This window comes from Engystomops pustulosus, chromosome 5 (genome assembly GCF_040894005.1).
Source record: "Engystomops pustulosus chromosome 5, aEngPut4.maternal, whole genome shotgun sequence".
Classification (NCBI taxonomy): domain Eukaryota; kingdom Metazoa; phylum Chordata; class Amphibia; order Anura; family Leptodactylidae; genus Engystomops; species Engystomops pustulosus.
The window spans coordinates 101,556,864-101,571,624 of record NC_092415.1 but is presented as its reverse complement, the minus strand read 5'-3'; the positions used below and the strand labels follow the sequence as shown (position 1 = coordinate 101,571,624).

The following is a 14,761-nucleotide window of genomic DNA, read 5'->3' as shown; positions in this document are numbered from 1 at the left end:
TATACTATTGTGGTTCACTGTGAACTTATTTTATCAGTAATTATTAAAAGTTACGTTTTACTTATGGTACTGGTACATTCTGCTGCATTTCTTATCGATTTATGGATGTATTTTTCTTGACTTGAAAAGTGAGTTAGCCAACTAGGCAACCTTTTTCTGTCTTGTTCGGATTTAGAACATTAGAGATGAGAGAACACACTCGTCTGAGCTTGATGCTCGTTCGAGCATTAGCGTACTCGTAACTGCTCTTTGCTTGGACGAATACTTCGCCAGCTTGAGAAAATGGCATCTCCCGCCGTTTTGATTTTTGGCGGCCAGAAACAGAGCCAATCACAAGCCAGGAGACTCTGCACTCCATCCAGCATGACGTGGTACCCTTACACGTCGATAGCAGTGGTTGCCTGGCCTGATCAGGTGACCCTGGAATAGAGTAGCCCCTGCCCGCGCTGCTCGGATCATTCTCTGTCTGGATGCCGTTAGGGAGAGAGTTGCTGCTGCTGCAGGGATAGCGTTAGGGTGTTATATTAGCTTACTGTTAGGCAGGAGTGAGTCTACAAGAACCCAACAGCCCTTGTTAGGGCTAGAATAGCGTTATATATATATTTTTTTGTTTGCTTGTGGCTGGGCTTGCTGGCACTAGTAGTGCAGCTAGTACCATATAGTAGGAAATTTGCAGGGAGACTTGCGAACGTTATATTTAGCTCTTAGTGACACACATATCCATCTCAAACACCTAAGTGGGACAATTTATTAGGGGTTTGATTGAATTAGGCACAGTCTGCTTTTTATTTTCTTTTTCTTTTAGAAACTAGCCATAGCAAAAGAGTAGCATTGTTTTCTTAAAAAAACAAAAGCACAAAAAAACTAAAAAAATTTACAGTTTACACTTTAATTTCTAAAATATTGAACCCGAGGGCTAGGGGTAGAGGACGAGGGCATGGGCGTCCCACTACTGCAGGGGTCAGAGGCCGTGGTCATGGGCAGGGTGAGACACCACCTGCTGCTGAGGGAGCAGGGGAACGCCGCAGAGCTACACTCCCTAGGTTCATGTCTCAAGTTACTGGAACCCATGGTAGAGCACTGTTGAGGCCAGAACAGTGCCAACAGGTGATGTCGTGGATTGCGGACAATGCTTCTAGCCATTTGTCCACCAGTCAGTCTTCCACGCAGTCCACCCATGTAACCGAAATCAGCACTCCTCCACCTCATCCTCATTCCCCCCAGTCTGCCCCCTCCCAGGAAAATTTGGCATTTGAAGCGGCATACTCTGAGGAACTGTTTTCTGGACCCTTCCCAGAGTCACAAACCAATTGTCCGGTTGCTGCTGAGCTCTTTTTCGATGCCCAGGTTTTCCACCGGTCGCAGTCTGTGGGGGATGATGACATTGTTGACGTAGTGGAAGAAGTGTGTAAAGAGGTGTCGGATAAGAGGAGACACGGTTGTCAGACAGTGGTGAAGTTGTTGTAAGGGCAGGAAGTCCGAGGTGGGAGCAGACTGAGGGATCGGAGGATGATGAGGTGACAGACCCAAGCTTGGTTGATAGGCCGGGTGAACACAGTGCTTCTGAGACGGAGGCGAGTCCTCAACGAGAACAGGTTGGAAGAGGCAGTGGTGGGGCCAGACGGAGAGGCAGGGCCAGAGATGGTGCATCAGCGCCAAATGTTTCACATAGTGAAGCTCCCGTGGCGAGGGCTAGATTTTCGGAAGTCTGGAGGTTCTTTAAAGAAACACCGGATTACGACGGACTGTGGTCTGCAACCTGTGCCACACCAGGATCAGCAGGGGTTCCACCACTACCAGCTTAACCACCACCAGTATGCGCAGGCATATGAATGCTAAACACCCCACTCAATGGAACCACTGCTCCTTCCCCTGTGTCACCTGCTGCCTCTGCTAGTCAGCCCCCGGTCCAGGACCCTGGCCCAAACACCTCCCGTGCGAAAACCACACCTTTGCCTCCACGATCCTCCACAGCATCCACCAATGTCTCCATGCGCAGCGTTCAGCTCTCCATACCCCAGACGCTGGAGGGCAAGAGGAAGTACAGTGCAACCCACCCACACGCCCAAGCCCTCAACATCCACATCTCCAAACTTCTTAGCCTGGAGATGCTGCCCTATAGGCTGGTAGAGACCGAGGCCTTTTGCAACCTCATGGCGGCGGCCGCCCCTCGGTATTCGGTCCCCAGCCGCCACTACTTTTCCCGATGTGCCGTCCCAGCCCTGCACCAGCACATGTCAGACAACATCATCCGTGCCCTGACCAACGCCATTTCTGACAAGGTCCACCTGACCACGGACACGTGAATGAGTGCTGCCGGGCAGGGCCACTATGTGTTGCTGACAGCACATTGGGTTAACTTGGTGGAGGCTGGGACCGAGTCTGACCCTGGGGCTGCTCATATACTGCCGACGCCTAGGATTGCGGGGCCTACCTCGGTCCAGGTCTCTTTAAGGCCTACTATTCCACCTCCTCCTCCCACCCCTCCCCTACCTCCTCCTCCGAATTACCATCCGTGGGCATGGCGCTATCAGTCGGTAGCTCTCGGCAGCAGTGTGGTCGCTAAGCGACAGCAGGCGGTGTTCAAACTGCTGAGCCTAGGCGATAAAAGGACCACCGCCCAAGAGCTATTACAGGGCATCATGGCGCAGACTGATCTGTGGCAGGCACCGCTGAACCTGAAGCCAGGCATGGTTGTGTGTGACAATGGCCGTAACCTGGTGGCGGCTCTGCAACTCGGCAGACTGACACAGGTGCCATGCCTGGCCCATCTCATAGTTCAGCGGTTCCTCAAGACATACCCCAATCTGTCTCATTTGCTCACGAAGGTGCGCATTTCATCTGTGCGCAGTTCAAGAAGTCCAGCACAGATGCTGCCACTCTCAGGGCAGCGCAGCGCAGCCTCCAACTGCCCGCTCACCGACTGTTGCCCACGAGGTGGAATTCAACATTAACCATGTTATCCAGAGTTTACCAGCAGCGCAGAGCGATTGTAGACTGCCAGATGTCAACTTCCACCAGAACTGGTAGTCAGGTCAGCTTCCTCAAGTCTACAATGAGGAGTGGACGTGGATGTCTGATATTTGACAGGTGCTGAGTAACTTTGAGGAGTCAACACAGATGGTCAGCGGCGTTGCCGCAATCATCAGCCTCGCCATCCCGCTGCTTGGCCTGTTGAAAAACTCTCTGGTCAGCATGAAGTCAGAAGCTTTGCGCTCGTCACAAGAGACGGGGGAAGAAGATTCCCTTGTTGATAGCCAAAGCACCCTCAGGTCTGTTTCTCAGCGCATATCGGAGGAGGTGGAGGATGATGAGGAGGAAGAGGAGGAGAATGTTGACGAGACAGAAGAGGGGAGCATTGCTCAGTCCTTCACTGTTCAGCGTGTATGGGCAGAAGAAGAGGAGTTGGAGGAGTTGGAGGAGGAGGAAATGGACAGTCAGGCCAGTGAGGGGAGTGAATTCTTGCGCGTTGGGACTCTGGCGCATATGGCAGATTTCATGCTAGGCTGCCTATCCTGTGACCCTCGCGTTCAAAGAATTTATTCCAGCACCGATTACAGGGTATTCACTCTCCTGGACCCACGGTATAAGCAAAATCTTTCCACTCTCATCTCTGGAGAAGAAAGGAGTGTGAGAATGCATGAATACCAGCAGGCCCTGGTGCACAAGCTGAAACAATATTTCCCTTCTGACGGCAGAGGGTGTACTTTTGCGGGACAAGTAGTGAGGGAGAGTAGGCGAGCAGGCAGCTTGTCCAACACTGGCAGGGGTACGCTTTACAAGGCCTTTGCCAGTTTTATATCAGCCAAGCAAGACACTGTCACCTGTCCCCAGTCTCGGCAGAGTAGGGCTGATCTTTAGAGAAAGATGGTGAGGGAGTACGTAGCTGACCATACCATCGTCCTAAATGATCACACAGCTCCCTACAACTACTGGGTTTCAAAGCTGGACATGTGGCACGAACTGGCGCTGTACGCATTGGAGGTTCTTGCCTGCCCTGCCGCTAGCGTGTTGTCCGAGTGGGTTTTCAGTGCAGCTGGTGGCATCATCACCGATAAGCATACACGCCTGTCGACTGACAGCGCTGACAGGCTGCCGCTTATCAAGATGAATAAAGACTGGATTTCTCAGGATTTCCATTCTCCACCAGGTGAAAGAAGCTTAACCTGAATAATGTATTCACTCCTCATTTTCCTCCTTCTCCTCCTCTTTGTACACTAAAGCAGAGGAAACTGGCTATTTTTTGCTAGGGCCAACTGGCTCTAGCTATAGTACTCTATGTATTTAATTTTTCTGGAGGGCCACCTACCCGGTCCTCTGTTTTAAGCAATTTTTGGGAGTGCCACATACAGGCACTCAATCTATTTAATTTTTCTGGAGGACCACCTACCTGCTCCTCTGGTTTGAAAACTTTTTTGGACTGCCACATACAGGTACTATCCAAATTAAATTGTCTCCATAGCAGCCTTCACATGTCGTCTTTTTAGCTGGCTCCACACGTTGTCTCCATTGCTACCTCCACACGTCATCGCCATAGCTGTCTCCAAAAGTCGTCCATATAGCTGCCTCCATACATTGTCTCCTTATCAAACGAACTGTGTCAGGCAGAATTTTGGGTTGTTTTCATGGCTTCCACATCAAACTTGTTAACTTTGTCGCCACCCTGCTGTGTAATCCACAAAATATACTGGCAAACTTTTATCATTTACCAATATTATTTCAGCGCTTCTTGCGCATCTGTTTACATTCCCCTCACACGCCATATCCCAAACTTATAAGAACGCTACTACACTTGGTCTTATACAAAAGGTTCTTAGAAGTGCTGTTTGGGGAGTAGCCTAGAGACAGGGGCTTGGATTGGCGAAAGCTTGCCTGGCAGCGGAGCGCCAGCTCCATCCCAAGATCCAACTAACATAGTTTTAACTGCAGCACCTTTAATCTACTACTAGTTCACTGCCTCCATACATGGTCCCCTTATCAAACGAGATGTGTCAGGCAGAATTTTCAGGTGTGTCCCCAGATACATAGTGGAACTCTGCGCGTCTGTCGCCGCCATGCTGGAGACCTGCAGTTGCAATCATAGAAGCGCAATATGGATGTCCCATACTGTCGCTCTTAATCATGGAAGTCCTCTCCATGGCTGCCTCCAAATGTCGTCCCCTTATCAAACGAGCTGTGTCAGGCTCATTTTTCGGGTGTTTCACCAGATACGTTATGGAACTTGGTCACTATGTCGCCACCATGCTGTGTTATCGACTAAATATACCGTCAACCTTTTGTTCACAGAGGAAATAATTTCAGCGCTTCTTGCTCACCTCCTTTGGTTCCTCTCTGCCACCCATTGGTTTGAAGCCTGAGTCCATTTAGGGTATGTCGCCATGCCACTCTCTAGCCTGCCGCTGCTGCCGCTGCCTCTGCATGCCGTCCGCTATAGTGTCAGTGTCAATTATTGGATGTTTTAGATGCTATCTAGCCTCATTCGGTCACTCTGTCATCGCCATGCTGTTGCCCATAATTTTGGCATAATGGTGCGATTAAGCAGCCTCAGAGGCATCCATGCATGCTGCCCCTGCTGTTTCCTGTCCATTTCCGTGGTGTTTCCATCCTTTTCTGAGGTTTCCAGGTGTTTTGGCATGCTTCCCTGTGCAGACCCTTGGTCCCCTTGAAAAATGCTAGAGTCTCCCATTGACTTCAATGGGGTTTGTTATTCGAGACAAGCACTCGAGCATCGGAAAAGTTTGTCTCGAATAACGAGCACCCGAGCATTTTAGTGCTCGCTCATCTCTACTGAACATATTTTCATATGTATTGGCAGTATTTATTACATATGATTTTAAAAATTACATTAGCCTAAATAGCTTGTTAGTCCATAGAAACTTGCATGTACTAGGCGTAATACATAAACGTGGCAAAAAAAATAGAAAAATCATAGCTCTATAAAGTTTTGCCTGATTTTAATTTACCACAAATAATTATTTTTGAAGAGTGCAAAACCATGGGGAATGGGAGATGCTGAAATGCTATTTGCACATACCCCGTAAATATAAACCTCATGACAGTGGTCAAAGGCTATATCTCCTGAACCCTGGCACCTAGAAACTCATGTCTTGAGTCATATTAAACAGTAGAATATCTCCTCTAATATGATTTTATAATTAATATGATTGTGTATGGATGATTCACAGAACCAGAGATATATACGCTCTTAAAGTTGTGGTAAAAAATTTAGATTTTTATATACAGCTTTCTATTTCTGAGATTTCCAACATTAACTTTAGGAGTGGATATTTCTGCTTCTTTGAAGTATCCTTACATAATCCATATAGTATATTAAAAGGGCATTATTCAGTTTAATATGTGTTATGTTACTAGATGCTAGGGTTCAAGAGATATCAGAAAGCATAAGTAGCTCCAAGAAACACTTAGCTTACAGTTTGCAGAATTTAAAATGTAAATGCACCCTCTGCATTTGTAGCTGAACTTGAGGAAAGGATAAAAATGAATGATGCTGTACACATTCATAACACATTTTGGTAAAAGATAATTCAGTTTTACTACTTATTAACCCCTTAAGGACGGAGGGTTTTTCGGCTCATTTCTCGCTCTCCAACTTCAAAAATCCATAACTTTTTCATTTTTCCATGTACAGACCTGTGTGAGGGCTTATTTTGTGCGTAACAAATTTTAACTTCCCGTAATGTTATTTATTTTAACATGCCGTGTACTGCGAAGCTGAAAAAAAATTCCAAATGTGGAAAAATTGAAAAAAAACCGCACATGCGTCACGTTCTTGTGGGCTCAGTTTTTACGACTTTCACTCTTTGCTCCAAATAACACGCCTACTTTATTTTTTGGTTTGGTGCGATCTCGGTGATACCAAATTTATATAGGTTTTATTGTGTTTTAATACATTTTCAAAAATTAAACGAATGTGTATAAAAAAGAAAAGAAATTTTTTGCCATCTTCTGACGCTAATAACTTTTTCATACTTTAGCGCACGGAGATGTGTGAGGGGTCATTTTTTGCAAAATGAAGCGACGTTTTCATTGCTACCATTTTGAGGTCTGTGCGACATTTTGATCATTTTTTAGTTCATTTTTTATGTTATGTAAAAAGGTGTAAAAGTCGCATTTCGGACATTTGGGCGCCATTTCCCGCCTCGGAGGTCACCGCCGCCTGTAACCGTTTTTATATTTTGATAGATCGGGCATTTTGGGACGCGGAGATACCTAATATGTTTGTGATTTTTACTGTTTATTATGTTTTATATCAGTTCTAGGGAAAGGGGGGTGATTAGAATTTTTAATATTTTATTAATTTTTTTTATTTTTTAAACTTTTTTTTTTCTTTTTTTTTTCACTATCTTTTAGACCATCTAGGGTACATTAACCCTAGATGGTCAGATCGCTGCTACCATATACTGCAATACTTCTGTATTGCAATATATGGAATTTTTGCAGCACATTCATTACAATGAGCCACTGGCTCATTGTAACGAATCTGCAGATGCCAGATAGCCTTGTGTCAAAAGAAGACACGAGGCTACCATGGCAACCGATTGCCGCCCCCCGATGACATTCGGGGGCGTGGCGATCGAAAAAAAGATGGCGGCGCCCGCGCGCCGCCATCTTTTAAATGACGCCGGCGACTTTGCCGGCGGCAACGGGGGGGTTAATAGCCGCAATCGGTGCTAGCACCGACTGCGGTTATTAGCGGTGGGGGTTTTATGCATTATGCAAAACCCCCCACCTTTGTATGAAGAGGACTCAGCCCGTGAGCCCTCTTCATATATCCCTTATACCTCTGCGCCGTAGAGCTACGGTGCAGAGCGTTAAGGGGTTAAAAAAAAACTTTAATAGGAAAAATGACAAAAAGCTTATTTGTAATAACTTTTTCATACTTCGGTATACAGAGCTGTGTTAGGTGTAATTTTTTGCAAAATGAGCCAATGTTTTTATTGCTCCCATTTTGAACTCTGGGCAACATTTGGTCACTTGTTATTCTGTTTTAATGTGATGTAAAATGGTGTAAAAGTCGTGTTTCGGACATTTGGGTGCTATTTCCCGTTAGGTGGTTCACCACCGGCTATAACAGTTTTTTTACATTTGATAGATCGGGCATTTTGGGATGTGGGATTGTGTCTGTGATTTTTACTGTTTATTACATTTTATATCAGTTCTAGAGAAAGGGGGTGTTTTGAACTTTTAGGTTTTTTTAAACTTTTTTTTACTACTTTTAGACTTTCTAGGGTGATTGAAAAATTGATACATATTAACCATCAGTTTTCAATTAGGTTTGATGAATTGCAGACCAAAAACTGCAAGCGTGAACCCACTCTAAATTTAGACACTTGTCTTTACACCCATTTTATATGAACAAAATCTGCTGTCTAGAGATGAAATTCCCTTCAACTCAATTCGACAAATTTTTCGAAAAAATCTGATTTGACCCAAATCGAAACATGACGATTTAGGTTAAAAAACAGGTATTTCCTAGCTGCAGAGAGACTGTAGGGTGTTGTAGAACATTGTGCCATGCTTAAATATGCATAGTGTTTTAGTATGACACGCACATGACAGCCTCTGCTCTTAGAATCGCTTCACTCTTCAATTCCATGGGCACTTACAGAGGTCAACTTCACCAAATGAGCGAAGCAGGAACGCAGCCTGGCAAGGTAATGTCTGTGCCAGCTCGAAGGACTAAGCTGAGGACCAGTATCCCACTATAACATCAAAGAGTGCACTCTTTTTACACTGACATCAGATGATTCCATAGATTTCATCTGAAGCTGTTCTGTTAAAAGCGGATACATGTAGAAACCCCCCAAAAGAATGCAGAGGGTGTTGGCATTAATTTTGCATTGTCATTGTCAACAATCATTGTCAATTTGCCCTTAATTTCATCTATCAGTGTCCACTTTCAATTAGCCATAATCCATCATCAGTTAAGTCAGAAACAAACAGTGGATCCAAAATAGAGTTGACCTGTAAATGGGATATTTGCATGTCCTCTGTGTTCTGTATCCACTCCTGCTTTTGGCTAACAATCCTCAGACTTTTCATTCCTTCTGACAGATGAAATGAAGGGGAAAACCAAACATAGTGGCAACGTCATAGAGTGGTGGAGGGTGAAAACAGCATTATGGAAATCACAGGGTGTTCCAGGGAGAAAGCAGTCAGTTGGCAGCAGCAGGAGTAGCAGCAGGAGTGGCACAATGCCAAATTATGGAGGTGGAGAAAACAAGGTAGGCCACAGAGTGGCACAATGACAGAGCGTGGAGGTGGTGGCAGCAGAAGCAGGAGGCGACAGAATGGCACAATGACAGTGTGGAGTTGGCAGCAACCTGGTAAGCCACAGAGTGGCACAATGACAGTGTGGAGGTGGCGGCAACATGGTAGGCCACAGGGTGGCAGAATGACTGAGTGTGAAGTTGGCAGCACCAGGAGGTCAGAAAGTGTAACAAGGGAAGAGTGGAGGTGGCGGCCACATGGTAGGCCACAGAGTGGCAGAATGAAAGAGAGTGGAGGTGGCAGCAGCAGCATGAGGTTGAAGAGTGGAAAGATGACAAATTCTGGAGCTGGCAGCAACAGTGGAGGCCTCATTGTGACACAATGACAAAGTTTGAAATGAATTTGAAGTTGAAATTTTCAATTTTAATTTGAATATTAGAGATGCCAAATGCATCATATATTACAGTTTTCCTGAAAATATTATGTCTTTGCCAAAAAAGAAATGCAAAGGTGGCAGCAGCAGCATGAGGTCAGAGGTGTGGAGGTGGCGGAATCATGGTAGGCCACAGAGTGGCACAATGATAGAGTGTGGAGGTGGCATCAGCAGAAGCAGCAGCAGGAGCCCACAGTTGGCAGCAACATGGAAACATGGAAAGCCACAATGGCACAATGATAGATAGCAGAGGTGGCGGTGGCAGAAGCAGCAGCAGGAGCCCACAGAGTGGCACAATGACAAATTGTGGAGGTGGCAGCAACCTGGTAGGCCACAGAGTGGCACAATTATAGAGTGTGGAGGTGGCGTCAGCAGCAGCAGGTGCCCACAGAGTTGCACAATGATACATTCTGGAGGTGGCAGCATCCTGGTGGTCCACAGAGTAGCACAATTAAACAGTGTGGAGGCAGCAGCAACATGGAAAGCCACATAGTGGCACAATTATAGAGTCTGGAGGTAGTGGCAACCTTGTAAGCCACAGAGTGGCACAACGACAGATTGTGTAGGTGGCGGACAATTTCAATCCCTGAGAAAGATGGTAGAAGGCAGCAGATGTGTGGCATCAGGCAGGTTGTCAGCATCATAATAGTGGCTGAGGCTAATAGTGGCTAAGGCAGGTAGTTAGAATCCAAACTCATTTTTCAACTTTTGTGGGAGACGTCATGGCTGATCTAATCTGATGCAGAAGGCATTGGTGAGTTGAAATCCTGGCCAATCCAAGCCTGATTCATCTTTCAGGTCAGTCTGTCCACATTACGGGTGGACAAGCGGGTTCTCCTTGGGGTAACGATGGCCCCTGCCGCACTGAACACCCAATCTGATGCCACACTACTGGCCGTGCAGGACGGCTTCTCTACTGCAAACTCCTCAAGTTGCGGCCACACATCAAGTTTGGCTGCCCAATAGTCTAGGGGATCCTCTGCTAAGGGTGAATAAATGCTGTCCAATTAGGCCACCAACTGACGGTGCAGGGTCTGCTCCATGTCCTGCTGCTGCTGCTGATGGCGGCTACCCTCCTCACTAGGAGGGTGAATGAAGTTGTTCATTAAGGACTCCAGACTTAAGCTGCTGCTAATGGAGCTGCTACTGCTCCTACCCCCCCATCTCCCCACAGCAGCCGTGGCAATAGTACATGAGCGATCACTGCCAGGAATCCCTTGGTCAGATCTGACAGAGGATGGACAATGGTACACAAAGGCAGCAGCCAACTGTATTTTCAGTATTTCTCTATAGTACGCCAGTTGTTCCTCCCTCTCAGCAGCTGGAAAAAAGTCACCCATTTTTGACCGGTAGCGAGAGTCCAAGAGGGTGGAGAGCCAAATCTCATCCCTATGCCGGATGTTGACTATTCGGCTGTCACTAGTTAGGCAAAGCAGCATGCTGTGGGCCATCTGCTCAAGTCACTATGATAGACTCCCGATGCTTCTGGATCATCTGCCTCATCTTCTACCTTCTCTACCTCTATGCTCCTCCTCTAATCACACTGATTTCACCAGACTCTGCTTGTGCTCAAATGTCCTCCTCCTCCTTTAGTTCAGCCCCCACTGGACTCATGTGGCCATAAGACTTAGTCTCCACTTCCCCAGTGCCCTAACCAAAAAATTTTGCTGCATGAGTTCCAGGACATGAAGCAGTGGAAGGACGATGTTCATCCCGCAGTCCTGACGACAGACAGATAACGTGGCCTCTTCAAAGGACCTGAGCAAACGGCAGGTGACACGCATGAGCTGCCAGTGCCTGACATCAATGTTACACAGGGGAGTAATATGGTCCGCTAGAATCATCAAAAAATCATTAATGTTTTTCCTCTGTTCACACAAGCGGTCTAACATATAGAGACTGGAATTCCAATGGGTGGAAACATCGCATATCGGACTATGTTGGGGGAGGCCGTTCTGATGCTGCAACTCGAGGAGGGTGTGTTTGGCTTTGTAAGAATGGCTGAAGTGGAAGTGCATGCACAGTATCCTGGCCATTTTTAGAATGTGTTGCAGACGGGTGGAAGACTTAAGGAACCTGTTGACAACCATATTGAACACATGCACCATGCAGGGAGCATGAGCCATCCCTCCTCGGTGCAGCGCGGACACCATTTTCCTCCCATTGTCTGTCACCATGGTTACGATTTTCAGTTGTTGCGGAGAAAGCCACAGATTTTTTTTTTTTTGTATGAAGCGGAGCAGTTCCTCCCCTGTGTGACTTCGTTCGCTAAGGCAAACCAGGTATAGAACTGCGTGACGCCGCTGTGCCCTGCACATGTGGTATGATGGAGCAGCACTAAGACTTGTGGAGGCTGAGGTGATGGGAGGAAGCGGATACTGGCGCAGGAGCAGCAGTTTGACAATGTGGAGGAAGAAGTGGCGTCTCATGTTCAAGTTGTTGGTATGGCTGGGCGGGAAGAACATTCACCCAGTGGGCCATAAAGGATATGTACTGGTCCTGACCCTAGTTACAGCTCCTCACATCCGAGCTGCAATGCACCTTGGAAGAAACTGATAAGCTCAAGCACTGACCCACCATCTGTTTTACATATATGTGAAGGGATGGCTTTGCCTTTTTAGAAAAAAAATTGCAGCTTGGAACTCTCCACCTCAAATCAGGATAAGCTATTAGTTCTCTGAAGGGTGCAGAGTCCACGACTTGGAAAAGGAGGGACTGCAATACCAACAACATGGACAAGAGTATAGTCAGCTTCTACGCCTTAGGATGGCTGGATGAATAATGTTGTCTCCTTGTAATTGTCTCTTTCAATTACTGCTGGCACCATGCATAGCGAGGAGCAGGAGCATCTGGACCGGGAGATGATGTCAAACAGCTCCCTTTGGCAGAGGTGCTGGAGCCTTGACTGGCTGAAATGGCATGTGTGCTACTAGGTGCTTGCTGCTGTTGCTGTGGCGGCAGGATGGACCTCCACATCTTTTCCACGTTTCTGCCAGGGCATTGAATGGTGACACTGTTGATGCAGGGCCATGGTGCCAATGTTAGCTCCCTGGCCACGCTTCACTTTCTGCCCGCAGATTCTAAATATATACACGTTTGGCTCCCATGGAGTCTTAACATAGAATTGCAACACTGCCGAGGTGGTGATTTTACTGCCAACACTCTATTCTGAGTGACTACTAGCGCGCTGCCTCGCTGACCCCCTGTACCACTGCTTATTTGGATCTCCGAAGTAGGGTTTGTACCCTGCGGCCATTTGGCTCCCGTCCTCACACTACTGCCACCCTGCTGACTCACGGTCACAGTAGCAACTTGCTGCCTTCTCCGCTGCCTGACACGCAAGCTGACACTCTCTTCGCTCGACGATGATGAATCCCTTGCTACACCCAGCTCTCAAGTGCGTTCGGCTACATCATTGTCAATTTGAGTTTCCCTGTCACTGCTATTCTCCTCAACGGTGTCAGTATGCACAGCCTTCCTACTGCATGAAGCAGTGGATGTCTGCCCCACCTCTTCACTGCCAAGCAGCTGCTGACCGTCCTCAAACACTTCGTCCTCACTGTATAGTGGCGCTGAGCCAAGACCACCTAGGAGTTCTCTGGCTGAGGGAAATGAACAAGACAGAGGCTGGTCGAGGACAGGTTAGGGCCACTCACCTGCTCCTGGGCCATGCCAACTAATTGTTGTATCTGACGAACCCACGGACTCCTGGTTGGGGTTGTCAGATATTATATTTGAGGAATTGGATGACAACGGCAGTTCTGGTCTCACAGAGTCACCCCTGCTGTGACGTCCCCTTACTTTGCTGAGACTTGTCCCTGCTCCACTTGCCACCTCTCTGTCTGATATAGTGGTCAATCAACTACATGGATTTGACACGTATTTTTTGCTCTGAACTTTAGCATCAAAAAACTATTGTAATTTAGATTGTATTGTATTTAACAATTGTATCGTTATACAGATGCCCCAAAACTCACACAATGGGAGAGGAGCAGAAATCACTAAAGCAGCTGTGTGGATATGAAACAGATTTCTTCCTAGTCCCTTCAGTAACAGAAAAGAACTGCTATTTGGGGAATATAGATCCTCCTAAAAGCACTCCCTTGGAGAAGGACAGAAATCACTACAGCAGCTGTGTGGATATGAAACAGATTTCTTCCTAGTTGCTTCATTAACAAAAAAGAACTGCTATTATGGGTATTCAGATCCCCCTAAACGCACACCCTGGGATTGGAGCAGAAATCGCTACAGCACAGTACAGTAAAAGCAGCTAGATGCTACAGACAGCACATGCAGTGTGAAATACCGAGATTGCAAATGGCTAACAGTTAAATAGGGCTTTGTGACATCACATAAGCCTGCCGGTTGCTGATTGGCATACAGGTTTGCAGATGTCATCAAGGGTGTTCCTTTTTCCTTCCCAGAATTCGTATTAAATTCCACTTTGTTCAAATTGATTCACTTATCTCTACTGCTGTCATTTTGAACAACATAATTGATCCAATTTCTTCACAGGAAATTCTCCCTGTAAAAGTAAAATTACTTGAAAGGCATGTTGTATATTTGTGAATTCTGTTGGTGTATATTAATGCTTCATTTACTCTGAATGGTATGAGTGAAATACTTCATTATAATAAATTGTCATACAAGTGGATTTTACGTAACTTTGTAATCTAGAGGCTTCTTTCTATCTTATTTCCAAAATCTTAGAGTTTATTATTTATTAAGTCAGATTCGCTATTTCAGAAATACTAGCTGACTGAAATCATGAATAAAACTTTTCAAAAGGTCTGAACTTTTCGTTTCCTGTCCCTAGGTCTCATTAAAGTTTCATGAGTAACTTGGAAGCAAGGGCTTACTTTTGCCCTTGCTCTTATATTTCCTCCTTATTTGTAATATTGGCAGTAGATCAGTGAAAATAACACCTTTCAGTTTGTGAACTATTTTAAAAATAGAAAATGTTTGAATTAATCCAACATTGACATAGAAAGTCTGTGATAATGATTAAGGGCAACATGGGCCCTGGGCTGTATGAATGGTATGGGCCTCTTATTTACCAGAATTTTATGAAATAATATGCTATAGTGATCAGCAATG

General features: G+C 46.2%; 1 long non-coding RNA gene across 1 annotated transcript in view; it reads left to right on the top strand.

The window, feature by feature from the left end:
• Positions 1 to 13,714, top strand: part of LOC140134091 (uncharacterized) — a 40,035-nt gene extending 26,321 nt beyond the window's left edge. The window contains exon 3 of the long non-coding RNA XR_011856081.1: positions 13,626 to 13,714. This is a non-coding gene — a long non-coding RNA (uncharacterized lncRNA). The remainder of the gene's footprint in view (positions 1 to 13,625) is intronic.
• The last annotated feature ends 1,047 nt before the right edge of the window (positions 13,715 to 14,761 follow it).